At 36.6% G+C, this 17370-nt stretch overlaps 2 non-coding genes across 2 annotated transcripts; both read left to right on the forward strand.

Annotated features, from left to right (window-relative positions):
• Nucleotides 1-4689: 4689 nt before the first annotated feature.
• LOC147005653 (U7 small nuclear RNA) lies at nucleotides 4690-4753 on the forward strand. Its single transcript, XR_015046806.1, has one exon. It is a non-coding gene; the product is annotated as a U7 small nuclear RNA (small nuclear RNA).
• A 13-nt stretch (nucleotides 4754-4766) lies between these two features.
• LOC147005654 (U7 small nuclear RNA) lies at nucleotides 4767-4829 on the forward strand. Its single transcript, XR_015046807.1, has one exon. It is a non-coding gene; the product is annotated as a U7 small nuclear RNA (small nuclear RNA).
• The last annotated feature ends 12541 nt before the right edge of the window (nucleotides 4830-17370 follow it).

Consider the following 17370-nt stretch of genomic DNA (forward strand, 5'->3'; position numbering starts at 1 on the left):
GCTCTGACGAAAGGATGGACCATGTAGAGACTGCCATATATGGGGATCCATCTCATAATCAACCTCCAAACGCTGACACCATTACATACACTAGCAAGATTTTGCTGAAAGGACCCAGGTATAGCTGTCTCTTGTGAGACTATGCTGAGGCCTAGCAAACACAGAAGTGGATGCTCACAGTCAGCTATTGGATGGATCACAGGGCCCCTAAAGGAGGAGCTAGAGAAAGTACCCAAGGAGCTAAAGGGACCTGCAACCCTATAGTCTTCATGCTTGTGCAGCAATCACTGTACTAATGAGCTGTCTCTCTAGCCCCTGTTAGTCTTTAATTGGTTACATTGTCTTCACAGTTCATGGGTCATTCTCTAAAATTCATTTTTTTCCTTTTACTCTATTTTTTCAATATTGATGGGATAGCACTGTCTCCTATGCTGTTTATTCTATGGGAACAAACTCCTTGCCAGGTTTGAGTAACTACTTGTTGCATATCAAAGGATGGATGAAATATTAATGCAATATTTTTTATTTAAAACACCTGCAAATGCATATTCTCATTTCTGGATGTGTAGGCAAAGACATATTTCACAAGAAAGGGTTGTAGCTACCTTTGGACAGACATCTGACTCCATCCAAAGACTTTCCTTCCAGGTTATTCTTATATAAATTCATCCAAATACTTGCAAATATTATCCTACAAAATAATATAATTTTCCATGCATTAAACACCACTACTATTTATGCTCCTTTAGAATCCATTCTAAACAGCCCTGGGGACTTTCATACTAGCTTTATAGTTGTTTTATTAACAGTAGGTGAACCACAGAGTTAACATTCCTGTTCAAATGAACAACAGAAGATAAAGATGCCCTAATTTCTACTCCTATTAAATTACATTATCATAATTCAATAATAGATTAAGGTTTCTTCTCTATTCATTTCCCGGTAGACACAAATATTACTCTGTAGACACATTAATAGTTTAACACATAATTTCTTATCATTATTCTTTAAATTATCACTTCTTTCCTAAAAAAAAAAAAACTCCTAATATCACTTGAATTGATAGATTTCGTAGTTCAGTTTTTTTTTTTATTCTCCCTCTATCTTCTTTACCTTCTATTTTTTCAGGAATCCTTCATATTCTTTTATAAACGGTATTTGTTTTAGACATTACTAGGCTTTTGATGTTGTCTATTTTAAAAAATTAACTTATTCTTGAGAACTTTGCATATGTCTGTAATGAAGCATCATATCTAACCTCCCATTTACTTTTACAACACCCCCTAATTTTCAAGTAGACCCCTCCCAATTCCCAAATTCATGTTCTTGTTCTATTGTTTCTGATAGACTACTAACTCCAATAGCTCTGCCCATGTTTACCTTGGTGTAAGTTAGTTACGAGTGATATTTGTCCACATTTGAGATACTATGGTAAAAGCAATGCATGTTTTCACTTTAACTGCTTAATAGAGCTTTTCAGAACAAAGTGGCAAGTCAAGCAAGCAAGCAAACAAGAAAACAGGCAAGTTTGAGGAAGAAATGCAAGCTTTTATGTTTTTTTTTCCACTACTGAAAAAAATCTCTATACCCATACCCTTGTCTTGTTTTTTCTTAATAACAAAATCTCAATTTTAAAAAAAGTTTACCAATAAAGACTTAGGAGCCAGATGTTGGCTTTAAAGCCTGCTAGCTCAGAGAGGCAGATAAAGCACCCAGATGACCTTCCTCTGCACCTGACATCACAAGAGACACTTTTCCTTGTCTATATCAAATTAAAAACACTTCACACTGAATGTCCCTCTCTTCTACTTCCTGTGTCTCTCTCTATACATCCTCCTGACCTCCTCTTATTTCTCTGTTTTTTTTCCGCATGTTCATTCCCTGTCAAATGGTTGCTTATTCTGCCTCTTGACTTAAGATTGAGTTTATTAAATCCTGTTTACAGTAAATAGAAAGCTCTTTGATAAGGTGTGTGATAGAGTTGAACCACTCCACAACTAGAAACAGATTTTTCCAGTACATAACACAATCTCAGTTTCACAGTGTGATCAAATATCCTGCATCACTGTGTCTCTGTCTCTTTTAACTGATCTTCTAAAAAGATTCTTCTCTAACAGGATCCATTCTCTTCTTCTGGAAAACCTTTCTAACTTCTCTTTGCATTATCATCACATTTATTATTATTATTATTATTATTATTATTATTATTATTATTATTATTATTAATTATCCCAGATTGTATATATGTAAGTATAACTGTCTAGGTTTCTAGAGCATCATTTAAATACTATCTTTATGCCACTGTGCTTTGAAACACATGTAGCACAAGCTGGCTTCAAACACTTGCAAGATGAGCATGAATGACTCTGACCTTCTGATCTTCTGCCTCTGTGTTCCATGTGCTGGGATTACCAGTGCTACCACACTCAGCTCATGCAGGGCCAGGAAGTAAACACATGGCTTTCTGAATATTTCCCAAATGTTCTACCAACATAGCTAAGATATTAACACTTTCCTATTTATGTGTCTTGATAACTCTAGCAGATTATAAATATTTAGCGAACAGAATTCTTTAGTTCTTCTTATTCTGGTTCTCAAATATTTGTTTCTCTTTAAAAGTTTAGCGATATATAGATAGTTCCTATCATTTCTCATCACCTGAAATGTGTTGTCTATATAAGCATGCCTGTTAAGGCCATCCAAGCTGCATCATTTTGGACCCATTCTCCCTCTCATTCATTATATTACCTCAGCTACCTGATACTTAAACAAGGTGTCTATACTTAGTTTTTGCTGTTTAATATGATGTGAATATGATAATAGCCTCCATGATAAAATTGAAATTGCCAAGAGGCTCTGTCATCTAAAGGAGTCTTGGTAGAATTAAGGAACTGCTCACTTCAAAAAACAAAGAGACTCTTAATAAGATTGGAAGATCATTTAGAAGCTGGACAGTTTGTCAAATACTAGGATGTCTCCTGAGCATACCTCCACAAGGAGTCAAAGGACATAGAAGAAGGCCAAGAGAGTAGATTTTGAGGAAGCCAGAGGCTAGGAGATCAGAATACCTTGCAAGAACAGGTGAGGTGGTGACTGGAAAAAGACGAGAGTCCCACAGGATTTGGGGTCAATGGGCTTTTATTGAGGCAACTTTGAAAACAGTGTTCTATCCAGGACACATCCCAGGAATGATCAAATAATTATATGTATTTGATTATTATTGATGTGATGGGATAGACAGTTAAAAGGTTATTCTCTGTAGACCTCAAATCAGGTTGAGTGTTTGAGAAAGGAGGTAGATAATCAAACCAATTAACAAGAATTGGGGCCAAGTAGGGACAGCTAATTGAATTTAGGTCCCACTTATCCTTTAACTTGTGATCAGGTTATGGTCATTCAGTTCTTTGATTTTCTCTCTAAGCCACTGGTCTCATCAGATAAACTGCATATCAAATATTATTGTTCATAATAGTAGCAAAATTAAAGTTACAAAGCAGAAATTAAACAATTTTATGGTTGGGGATCCCCACCACTTAAGGAAGTATATTACAGTGTTTCAGCATTAGGACAGGTGAGAATCACTGCAAACCCTCTTAGGACTGTTTGCTACAAAGTGAGTGTTTAACATTTTAAGTTGCCTCTTTGAGAATCTGCTTTCTTCAGTAGTACATAAACTTCTTGCTTACCCATGATAACATGATACTCAAGGAAACAATGACTATGAGGATTTTAAATCACGATGACAAGGCTTTTGAAATACCAATTGTGGAGATGGAGCATTGTCAGGCCCAGCATGGCCAAAGAAAAGACTGTGTAATACATTTCTTGTCCCTGGAGCAGAACCAGCTATGAGTGGGTGTCCATAAGAGGTTATGGTTGCTGTAGACATAAGGCTTGTTTGAATAATAATGTAGATATTTTTCATGTTCCTTGGAATGTTCTCCCTGTCAAGTTTATCAGGGAGTGCTCTCTCTGCCAAAGTTAATGACTCCATGATAAATAGAAACAGCATGCGTCTAGAAAGCAAGAGTGTGTCAGTAAAATGGTAATGTTGTGACCTTCAAGACAGCCCTTAAGGCTGTGGGAAAGAACTCTGAAAACATGAGTTCAAGAATATATAAACAAGACTTCTCAATTATGAAAATATAAGGATGCAATATAAACTGAATGAGGGGCTTCACAAACATGAAATAATAGAGGCAGCTGCATTAAGGAGTCAGTAAAGGGAAAGTAATAGTTAAAAAACAAGGCTCATGGTTCAAGTATTAGAGGTACCAGGAAGTGAGGGAATGGTAATATCAGGGCAGGATCCCACCTAGCTAAATTTATTGTTTGTTTATACAAAGCCAGGAAGTTCTCTGAGATTAAGGTTTGTACAGAGCAAGTTCCATGACAGCCAGCTTAGGCAGTGAAGGACTTGGAAAACAGAAAGCTCACATTTTCACATAAAAATAGACTCTATCTCTAGATTTGGTAATCATAATCTCTATGCCAAGCAAACAGCATAGGATTTGCTATGTTAAAAATATACTTAGTATACTTTGTTGATTCTTTTTCTCAGAATCAGGGCACTAAGGTCATAAGATGTTGATTCATGGGATAATCAAATGGGAATCTGGGATAAATTACTGAATTGATATGCAAACAAAAGACTGGGTTTTGGTCTTAAATTAGCTGAGATATCTACAGAGCTATCATAGCTCTTTTACATTTTTTTCCTAGCAGGTTTTTTGACTCTGGTTGTAAAATCCAAAAGCTATCTAGTGAGCTATTACAGCTCTTTTAGGATCTTTCTAGCAAGTTTTTCTGACTTTGGTCAAACAACCCATAAGCTACCTAGAGTGCTATCTCCAGCAGACCACAAAGCTATCAGCTTGCACACATCAATAACTTTGAGTTGTTTCTTCCATTGCTCCCAAACACCCCTTCCTCAAGACCCTCTCCAAAACTGAGGTAGCTCCTCAGCAGAACACCCAAAAGTAAGATAAGGAGTAAGAGAAACCCCTTGGTGGTTCACAGGAGTTGCAAGGCTACTAGAGCCATATAATAGTCAAGGAATCCAGGTATCAGCTCAATTACCACAAATTAAAAATTAAAATTATTTCTAACCCTAAGGAGAAAGTCAAGAATTAAGGTTGAGTAATACATTAATCTTAATTTATCAGTTCATCAAATTAAAGAAAAAGAATTATGAAATTTCTCTAGCTTGAAGCCCTTCAGTTTGCGGGTAGTCTATGAAAAACATGATGCTGAAAATACAAAGAAAAAATGATATTTAGTGGGATTAGACTTGCTTGTAAAGTAGACTGAGATAGAGTTAAAGAGAGAAAGAGGCTTGTGGTTCAAATATGCCACAGACAGAAATAAGTATGTAAATTAAAATAAATAATTTATATATCCTAGCTATTTTATTATGCATTTCTTGATAAGATTACTTGATTGTTTTTAATGACATGAGAACTTTTGATGTGTTAATTAGACATCTGAAAATCAAGTAGACTCATAGATTATCATTCTTGAGATTTTTCATATTAAAGTAATACTTAGACTGTTTTATACTATTTTACTATAAAAGTTAACTTAAAGTATTAATACATTTGTAAGTTATTTTTTTAAAGTTGCTATGAAAATACACAAATGTTTCTGTTCTGCTTTAAAAGAGATGATACACATATTTTACATATAAAAATTTATATTTTAATATATATGTTTATATATAAATGTAATATATATTATATATTGTATATATGGTATGATTTACTCTTTAGCTTGTGGCATGGTTAGGATCAGGCAATGCTCTGATTAATTTCTTTTTGAGCCAGAATTTCTTAATTTGTTGGTCTTGGCAGATATCCTACATATCAAATATTCACATTATAATTCATAATATCATTAAAATTACAGTTATGAAGTAGTAATGCAGTATATAATATATAAATATATAAAATCTATCATATATATGTATATGTATATATCATGCATTTTAGATGGAGTTAGTGGTAGGGGACATGGGAAGGGTTAGAAGAAGAGGACATGGGAGGGATGGAAGAAAGTCATAAACTTTTTCAGTTCTCTTATCCTCTTATCCTATCTTCTTACTAATCACACCTTTTAAAATATTAACTAATCATTCAATAAAATTTAAAACTTTTAAAATATATTATTCATATGTCCAATATATCATTAAGATATTTTATGTATTCTGAATATAAATTGAACAATGATGAATTCAATTTGTTGAATTTCCTTTATTAAGATGTTTGAAAGGCAAGCATCCATTCCTTATTCTTAGTAAAAAGTTACTCGTTGTTCCAGAGGGTTGTGTGGAAAAATAGGTGAGTTCTTTTGAAATGGAAAGCTTAGAAGTCATGTGACTTGCTCCTCATACTTTATTGACTGTAACCTGCAAATTTCTTCAATCACCGTTAAATTTTGTACTTTACATATGTGCTGGCTCATGTTAATTTTGAACTTAAAACACAATCTGAAATCATATGGGTAACTGTCTGTGAGAAACTGTCTAGATCAGGCTACCCTTTAGTTATGACTATGGGAGATATTCCTGGTTATTTTAGGGTGCAAAGACCCTTGTACTGTGGGTGTCATTTCCCAAGTAGAGATTCTGACCTGTGTAAGAATGGTGAGTGTGCAGTGTGCACAGGCATGCAATGCATCCATTCTCTCTTCTACTGACTGTAGATGTGACTGGCTGCTTCAAGAGTTGACTGCCTTATATGGAACTTATTTTCTTCCTAACATACTTTTGTCAGACTTTGTTATCACAGTATTCAGAGATACAATTAAGAGAACTTTTTATTAAAAGAGACATAAACAATTTGTAGGTGGAATGAGGCTCATCCCTCCACATAGGCATCTGTCTATATGGACAAGACTAAGCCCACTAATCCCCATCCCTTATCCTATGGCAGATGGTACATGACACTGACTTTAGTCATTCTGTACAGTGAAAAATGGAAACTAGCTAATGAATCGCCAATGTGCTGAGCCATCTGGTCTTTTACGGTGGATATTTTAATGCCACTCATAGATAATTTATTGGCCACCTAGTTCTATGTAGAAGACTGCATGACCAGGCTGACCTGTAAATGCCCTGGGCTGTACACAGGAAAGTGTTTTCAAGTGATTCATATGAACTATGTGCACTCTGCCTTGTAGAAGAATGTGCAGTCATCAAATATATTTTCTCCCATGGAAATGAGGCAGGGACAGAGCATAAATAGACCATACATAAAATCAAATAGCAGTTTATTTGTAAATATCAAAACTACTCTAAAAATTTTTGCCACATTAGTAAGAGTTTGAATCATAGTTTTCTCACATGTCCATTATTGTGGTAAGATAGGAGTGAAAACCCAAGAGCACATTTAATCACCAAATCCCATAGCAAATTTTTCATATGTCTGTAAGTTTTCCTGGTTGCTTAATTTTCCAATTTCTAGGTAACAGGTCCCCAAGGGAGGGAACCTTTTTGATAGGTATGGTGTGTGTGAGCATGTGGGTCAGTTTAAAATTGTAAATGCTTCAAATTGATGATCATTCATAAGAAACTTATTGGTCCCCAGCTCCTTACCTTAGAGGTGATTGAAGCAGCATGTTCTGTTTAGCACTCTACAGGTTTATCATCCTGAAAACCTACCTCAGGCTCAAAGGAATGGGCCTATATTTTTGGTCCAGAACCTAAAAAATTATGAGCTAAATGTAATACACTTTAGTTTCACTTGATGAGCCTTTAGCTATAGTGGTGGGAAGAATATTAAGAATATAACTGTCTGTCTGTCTGTCTGTCTAGAGCAGTGGTTCTCAACATGTGGGCTGTAATCCCTTGGAACAAACAAATTTTCACATGTGTCACATAAGTCCATTGGAAAGCACTGATATTTTCATTATGATTTTTAACAATAGCAATTACAGTTGTGAAGCAGCAACAAAAAGAATTTCTTTTGGTTGGGAGTTATCACAACATGAGGAACTGTATTAAAGGATCTGCATTAGGAACTTTGAGAACCACTGGTGTAGATAGCAAGCAGTAGAGTAATAAGGAAAGGTGATATTTTCTGCATCAAACTAATTGTAGATATTCCTTCCATTTCTCTGTAAGGATTGTAGAACACATATTTTAATGATATTATTTGTTTCTAATAATTACAACAAAATTCTGTTTGAAACAAAGGCCAAAATGACAAAGTTTCTTAGGAAGAGAGAGAGAGAGAGAGAGAGAGAGAGAGAGAGAGAGAGAGAGAGAGAGAGAGAGAATAAGAAGTTTAGAAAGATATCTCAGTTGGTGGAGTATTGTTTAACATTCATGAAGGCTTGGGTTAGATGCCCATCACTAGAGGCAGTGAATACCTGTAGTCTCAACACTGTAGAAGAAAGATGGAAAGGTTTAAGGTTTCAGGGCCTTCCTGTTCTTTATAAGGAGATTGGGGTCATCCTTAATTACATGTCTCTCTAAACAATGAAAAAAATTAAAGAAAAAAAAATACTAGAGTGGACATATTCAGGATGGTCATGGTACAGCTATACAATAGAAAAATATTCAGCTATTAAAAACAAGGAATTCGTGAAATTTATAGTTAAATTGATGGAACTACAAAAATACCATCCTGAGTGAACTAACACAGAACCAGAAAGGCATCTATAGTATGTACTCACTTATAAGTGGACATTAGCCATTAAAGTACAGGATAACCATGCTACAATTCACAGAACCAAAGAAACTACATAAAAAGGAGGGCCCAAGGGAGGATGAAAAAAATCTTTCTGAGAAGAAAGTCAATAGAGGTGCATCAAGAGAGGGTACTATGTAGAAGAAGGAGTTAGGATAAGAACAGGGATAGAGATCAGGTATGAGGAGGGGAGGGGCTGTATAGGGCTAGAGAGAGAATGAAAATCCATATGGATTATCTCTGGGACTAGTTGGAGACCTGAAACTAGGAAGACTCCCAGGAGTCCATGGGAGTGACCCTAGATGAGATTCCTACTGGCTGGGGATATGGAGACTAAGTTAAGTCTTCTGTAGCCAGGTGGGACTCCCAGTGGAGGGAGGGGGATATAAACTTACCCACAAAACCTATAACCCAAAGTCTTCTTATAAAGTGCACAGGGATAAAAAGATGGAGGAGACTGAGGGAATGGCCAACCAAGGACTGTCTCAACTTGAAACCCATACCACATAAGAGAGGCAGCCCTTGACACTATTAATGATACTCTGTTATGCATACAGACCGGATCCTAGCATAATTGTCTCCTAAAAGGATTTATCCAGCAGCTGATGGAAACAGATGTGAAGATCCACAGCCAAACATCAGGCAGAGCCTGGAGAGTCTTGTGGAAGAGTGGGTGGTAGGATTGAGTAAGCAAAGGGGTCAAGGACACTACAAGAAGACATACAGAATCAACTAACCTGGGCCCATAGGGGCTAAAGAGACTGAACCACTAACCAGAGAGTATGCAGGGGCTAGACCTAGGTCCCGTACACATTTTCAGCAGATGTGCAGTTCCATTCCCTAACAATTGGACCAGGGGCTGCCTCTAATTCTGTTGCCTACCATTGGATCCCCTTCCACCAGATGGACTGACTGGTTGGGAATTAGTGGGAGAGGATGCACTTAGTCCTGCTGTAACTAGATGTCTGGTGGTAGTGGTGGTAATGGTCGTGGTGGTGGGGGTGGTGGTCGTGATGGTGGTAACAGTGGTGGAACCTAAGAGAAGTCTTTTTCTTCCTTGAGAATAGGGGGAGAAGATACCAGGGAGAGATTTGTAAGGGTGGGACTGGAAGAGGATGGAGGAAGGCTGCAATCAGGATCTAAACCTAGAAAATAAACAGAAAACAAAAAAGAAAAGATACTGTATAGAAACATCACGGTAGTGTTAATGAAATGGTTCCTTTCCTAGCATACGAGTTTCAACCTGAAGAAAGCAGACAGTGTGCAAGTGTAATTCATGCATTCTGGACTGGTCCAGTATTCCGGTTCATTTGAAAGACCAATATCCTCACCGTGATTAACACAGAAACTCTCATTGCTGCTTTCGTTATTTCCTTGTATTTTTCTTTTCTAATTCTCTGAAATTGTCAAGATAGAATTCTTAGAACACAGTATTATCCTGAAATTGTGAAACGTTTCATTAGGCGTATCCATAACATTCCCACCAGTCCTCAAGATGTTAAGGTTTCTAGAAAATTCACTGCTTAATTGGACAAAGCAATGTATAAAAATAATGTTTTAAAGAGGAGCTTAAACTAATTATTACATTTTTTTGTGTAATGTTAGCAATGCTAATGGATTTCAATGGCTGAGCTCATTACTGACGAAAGGCTAATAACACTTGGTGCAGAATGTGTTATAGTAGAAAAGAGTTTGAAATAATTTGTTTTTTACATTGTTCCACAGTTCTCTGAATGCTCTCAGAATTCATATAAAACATATAATTTCAAGTTAACTTCAATTCGAGTCTTATGAACATTTAATTAAGAATCAATGAAATATTGTACTTGAAGAAAATATAACTCAAAAGCATCTGTGGAACAGTTTCTGGAAGAGGTGCTTTGTGACCTGAAAAGTAACGTACATCATAATTCAAAACAGCTGACCCCGCTTGTAAATCCCACCTGCTAGGTTTAAGGACAGTGTTCATGTAGAGATGCCTACATCTTCCTTAAGTCCATACAAAATACTCTCCAATGAACGTGGTTCCCCCAAACTGCACATCTCTCAGAACCTGGCCGCTATAGGACCATAGTGTGTATGAGGATCACAGTTACCTGCACGACATGGATCAGATTCAGTCAGTTCATATCATACCTCTGGGGAGGAAGAGAGGGAGAGCTGGAGAAGGAGAGGAGAGAGGGGATAAGGGGAGAGAGGGGATAAGGGGAAGGAGAGGGGGACGGGGAGAGGGGGACGGGGAGAGGGGGAAGGAGAGGGAGACAGGAGAGTTCAAAAGTCTTTCTTCTGTGAAATTTGGAGACAAAATTTAGATATTTCTTTGCTTTACTCTTCTTTCAAGTCGTTTATTGTGGGAAAATTTACCATGAGAGCCCAATTTAAGTGTACAATTTCAATAATTTTCACCAATGTCTACCACAAGGTCACACCACATGGTCATCATTAAGATATTTCAATCCTATGAAGTCCTATAGCACCTCACTGTCTTCCCTTAATCGCATTCTGTGAGAACCACTTACCTGGCTTTTGACCTACAATTTTGTGTCTTCAAAAGTGCCATTTAAATGAAGCCACAGCTCATGGAACCATTTTGTCTGACTTTTCTGCTTAGTGTAATGATGATTCTCATAGGCTCTAAACCACTGAAATCTCCTTCAGTGCTTTCCTACCTTAGTCTTCAGAGACAGAGCCTCTCCCTGAGCCTATTGCGTGCTGTTTTGCTAGCTTGGTTGTTTCTGCCTGCACCCCAACACTGGAACTGTGAGTGACACTATCACGCTTAGCTTTTTGTGGGTGCTGGAATCTGATCACACGTCTTTGAGCTTTCACAGTAATGTGTTACCCACTGAGCCATCTCCCAGCTACTGTGGTCTATGATCACTAGAATTAAATAAGAATATACTAATTGCCATGAGCAATATTGCTGATTATATGGTAGTTGTTTCCTTCCCATTGTGCATGTCTCCCTCCAGTCCTCCATCCCATTCCCTCTGTCTTGCTTCCTTTCCAGTGACAGATTGGGATTGAAACATGATATTTGCTGTACTCACAGACACTAATTCATCTATTATGTGTAAAGGAGGAATCCATAACATTATAGATGTTATAGAGGAGCTCTCCATTTGGTGCTAATTTTCTTATTAAAAAAGAAGAGACAATTCCAGAATATAATATTTGTTCATTTCTTAATGCCTCACCCAATCTGGGATGCTATAGCAAAATATTGTGGTCTAGGTTATTTACAATCATGAGGAACTTCTTTCTCACAATTCTGGAGTGTTGAAGTACATGACTGAAGTGCCAATGGCTTCAGCATCTGGTGAGAGTTCAGAGACTGATCCACAGAGAAGCATTTGCAGGAAGATTTCTCTGGGATGTGAATGCTTGCAGAGACCTTTGTAGCACAGCTGTGTAGAGGATATGTGGACCTGTGATTTTGTGCATGAATTTAACTATGACACTCAAATCCCTTACACAGTCACCTCTTCCACAAACCCCTCTCTACCTCCCACTCCCACACAATTTAATGTTTGAATGGAATAATTTAGTTTCTATTCATATTGAGCAATTTATAATTTATACATGCACAACACGTTCACTTGCATCAGCACAATTGCTCCTTTAGGATTTATAGAAAGTCCATTGCTGATTGATTTGGTCAGTAGCTATTTATCATGAATGACATTTGACATGAGGACACCATATCAGACACTGAAAACATGATAGTGGAAAGGAGTTCCATTTATAATACAGTACACAGAGATTCCTACAACAGTCCACAGGATATTATTTTACAGGGTTAGTGCTGTGATATGAAACATAAAAGGCAAGTTCAGATTGGGAATTCAGAAAGAGACATATGGGTATAAATTTAATGTAAATCAAAGTAAAACAAGACAAGGGTGTGTCGTTGAAAGGTAAAACTTTGAAGAAATACTTGCAGGCATTACAGGTAAAAGCAAATGTGTAAGGCAAACAGTGAGGATTTCTGACAGAGGAAAGAACACTGAGATGACTGAAAGGCCAGAGCTGCTTGAGGGGAGGGAGACCTGAGGCATGTGCCCTATAGAAACAGATGTGGACAGCAGACAAGGGCAGTAGACGAGGTTGCCCGAGAGGGAAGCACAGGTATATCCTGTAGGAACCATAAAGTGGGCAATTTTCTTTTGCTTTATTTCAACAAGGGCTTCATGTATTTGTCTAGTAGTCAGCTTAATTGCATAACCATATGAACATTCTAGAGCATTGCACCCAGGTGGGTTTGAGGAAATACTGAGTATGACAAGGCTAGAAGGGAAGAGACCACCAGAGGAGCTGTTATTGTAATCTATTCAGTGAGTGATGGTGACCCTGTCTAGGAAGTCTGCAGAGCAGTGAATTTTCTATCAAGCTGGTAGTGATAAGACTTATACTTTATTTACATATTCCATCGTATTCTATAACTTTTACCAGGGAATTTTCTTGCATTTTATGACTGACAAATATAAATTTTACAACAAAGAAAAGACATTACTGCTTATTTTAATTATTTACATATCCTTTCATCAACCGTGGAGAGGCATCTGTAGAGAACAAGCCAGAAAAAAAAAAGGCAATTGACAGATGCCAGCAATGAGTTTAAAATGTTAGAATTTTTGTGTAAACGTTTTAAGCAACCATTAGGAAATTGCCTCCAAAAATATTTATATACAATTTTAAGACATACAAATGAGATTGGGGGGGGGGGTAAAGAAATTACAGATGTGAAAAAACAAATGAGACTTCTTCAATTAATAAAACATCGATCAATAAATCCCCTCAGTGTCTGGCTGCTAAGCAGATTGTAGGATCTAGAAGAAACAGAGGGCAGCTGGGGAGAGAATGATTTTATTTGCTCAAGCCAAACTTGAAGAAGGCTTGTGAGTTGGCAGACAGGGTAAAGCTTCTTGCCACCAAGCCTGACAACCAAAGTTAGATTCCCAAGGACAGTAAGATAAAGGAAAAACCCCTCCCCCACAAACTGACCTATGACATCCAGAAACACACCACAGTACTATACCTATACACACAAATAAATATACATGCAAAATATTAAAGGCTTGGGGACCTATAGAACTATAATATAACACTTTATCAGAGTTTTTGAATAATAGATAAAAAACCGAAAAGCATACTTGAAGAGGGAATAACTTATATTTTCTCAAAGAAAAGAGGTCTAAGCTGAATACTCAATCTCAATGAATGGCAAACAGGACATATCCGTGTATTCCACGCCAACGAACATCACAGTCCGACTTGAGTGACCAAAGACAAAAAAATTACCATAAAAGCAGCAATAGAAAAAATTGTTTCTATCAGGAGAAAAATACATGATAACAGCTGTCACCAGAAACTGAAAGCCAGACACAAATGGCAGTTATCAAGAGCTGACAACTCAGAAGCCATATGGTGTGAAAATGTGCCCTAGCTTCAAGAGGGCATGGAGACATACTTCATGAATAAAAGCCATCAGAACTCTTGATGGAAATGACACTATGCACAGTGAAGGAATGAGTGAAAGAATTTTGTAAATTGAAAGATAAAAACTTAATAAAATTCAGTAATATTGGTAGAGAGGGCAAAACACAAAGCAAAAATAGAGGTCAAGAAAATTTCTTTACTTATGGCTCTTTTAAGAGTCACATTTCAGACAGAATTCAACACTGCTCATGTGTATTTTAATGAACGGAGGAATACTTAGGAAAATTAAAGTTAAAATAGGGAAGCATTAAAGGATGTGAGGAGATTTGTCATCCTTACGTCACAGGCAGAAATGTTATTTTGAATTTATGTATATGAACTCATAAAGCAACCAGGGATATTGCTGTGATGATCAGTTACCTGGTAAAGGAAGATATTTTCTTACTGAGAGGACAGGGTTCAGTAGGACCTGGGTGGAGGGGCATGCTCCTGTGCACACACATTCAGCTCTTTTGCAGTAGCTACACGCTATTCCTATAGATATCAGATATACAAGTGCCCCTCCACTTTTGAACCTGGACTTGAACTTGTGGTTCCTCAGCAAGACTCAAAACACTCGGCATCCTTCTTGTGTAAGCCCTTCAGGTGCTTTCTTATGGAACTTCTGGTTTTTCAGGCTGTCCCAGCCCTTAGACAGCCATTGTCGGACAGCTCCACCACAGATTCTGTAAGCTTCTTAGTAAGTCCCCTATTTCAGGTACACAGGACTTGTCCTCTGCTGTAGAACCAAACTAGGGTGACAACAAACATAAAGAAGACACAAGTGATGGAAGATTAATCCCTCAGCATCATAATGACCACATCAAACAGACATGTTCAAATAGCACAAAATAATTCATTTATGGTAATAAAATGACTCAAAATAACAGAGTGATATGCTCTTAATAAACATATGTTTGAAAACAAGTACACAGATTAATTGAATGTACAAGGATAGAAACCACTTATCTTGCAGATAATCTAGAGAAGCCTAATGCCATATATTAACATTGGAGGAAGTTGGATTAGGGTGAAAGACAGCTGATATGAAATGTCAAGAAAGACCACCCAACAAAATGTACCAGCTAAGTGTAGATGTACAGAGCAATAGGGCTATACAATATGTGAAATAAAAATTAGCAGATCACAAAGGAGACACACATTTATAACTATAATTAGAGAATGTAAAATTCTTCCAAAAATGATGAAATAATGAAGCATCAAACCAAGAGGCATGTATAAGAGCACAGCACCAACACAGACAGATTTTAATCTCAGAGTACATGCTATGCATACTAAAACCATATCCAGGGTTTTAAAACAAACCTCAATTCAGTTATAAGAAATGAATGCACAAATACTTTGTTCTTACATATAAATATTAATTATAAATCAGTAGCAAAATGACAAAGGGAGAGAAGAGAAACATTTGGAAAGGATTCTGCATGTATATACATTTCTCCGTGTTTATGAGAGAGTCTTAGCAGAAATAAGTGTCACTACATTGGATAATAATTAAAACATGAAATATCAATATTTGTGGGGACCATCTAAAAGTGTTGCTTAGAAACAAAATTCACAGCACTAAATAGGCATGTTACATGCCAAACAGTCTCAAGGGAAGCAGTTAAGTTCCTCTTTCAGGAACGTACAGGATCCTAACAAACTGAGCCAGAAGCAATTGAATGGAAACCAGTCAGGGTGAGAACTGAGAAGAGGAAAGCCAGAAGGTGTCTTGGCCCATACTGTTGCTTGAAGGAGGTAACCATAATAGGGGGAGCTTGTGATGTCTCTTCTGATTTATTAATATGATTAAAAAGATATCTGTCTCATTGTGATTGACTGATCTCCACTTACACACTAAATCCATGCATTTTAAACAGACTCAGAATGAAACTGAACACAAGTGCTCACTATGAAATGAAGAATTAAACAAACAAACAAACAAACAAACAAAAAACAAAATAAAAAACCCAACCAACCGAAACAATCGCCTGAACCCACAATTTAAGAAAATAATTTTTCAAAAACTACTGTCAAGGGTCAGGTGGCTTGTTTCATGAATGATAGTAAACACTTAAATAGTTAATACTATTGTGTTTAAATTATTCTAAAATTGTAGAAGGATTGCACAATTTGCAATTAATTTTTATTTGGTAATCATATATATATATATATACACTATACGTATTTATACACATGTATCTATATATAATACATTATGTATGCTATTAAATATATTATACATTATGTTTATATATGTGTGTATATATATATATATATATATGTGTATGTATACATATATATATCTTTTAAAAGGTGGCAGTTAATATACACTGAGTACAAACGAATGCAAGCCTGGATGACAGAAGCTGAGACATTCTCAGCAGGGTTTGTGAGATGGAGATTCAGCCAGCAGTGCTGGGAGTGTTTGCCTCTGAAAGTTGCTAACTCAGGGCTCTGTCACTTCAGTTCCAGTCTGAGGCAAAACCCAAAGAATTAGGCATGTTTGATGTCTGCAGCAGAAGATGCGTGCTGTCCTCAAACAGTGAATTCTTGTCCTCCAATTGTGCTTTATTCGGTCCTTCAGAGAGATGTTAGTGCCTTCCTGAAGCACCCTCTCAGACATACCCAGAAATAAGGCTTTGCAAACTGCCTGGACCATTCTTCCTGAATTCTCAGTTTGTCTTTTAAGTAACCAACAGAAACTGAAAGACTGAGCCTGTGCAGTAAGAAAGAGAAACAAAAGAAAGCTTGGAAAGAAAACATATTGGTATGACCTTGTGGAATATATGATGCTTTACACAGAAAGCCCATAGAACCTTCATAGACAATATCATGTACTGAAAAGTATAATGAAAGGGTCAGGATATATGGAGTAAGTAAATTATGCTTCAATATATTAGTAACCAAATGTAGATATAAAAATGGAATATATTGTTTAAAATGGCTCAAAATCTAGGGTGAACATCCAGTAAAATATATGTAAGTTGTAAATTAAAACTCTAAATACTGAAGAAATATTCAAATATCAATACAAATACAAATCAATACAAAGAAGTACCATTTTTATTTGGAAGAGTCTATTACATCTTGCCACTTAGGTTAGATACTCTATGTGACCAGTTGAATTTCAAACCTTACTTTTATATAGCAAGATAAGAGCATTCTGAATTTATGAAAAAACAAAGAGTCAGAATGCCTA

The sequence above is a fragment of the Mus caroli genome, unplaced genomic scaffold (assembly GCF_978045245.1).
Source record: "Mus caroli unplaced genomic scaffold, Mus_caroli_1 scaffold_3, whole genome shotgun sequence".
In the NCBI taxonomy this organism is placed as follows: domain Eukaryota; kingdom Metazoa; phylum Chordata; class Mammalia; order Rodentia; family Muridae; genus Mus; species Mus caroli.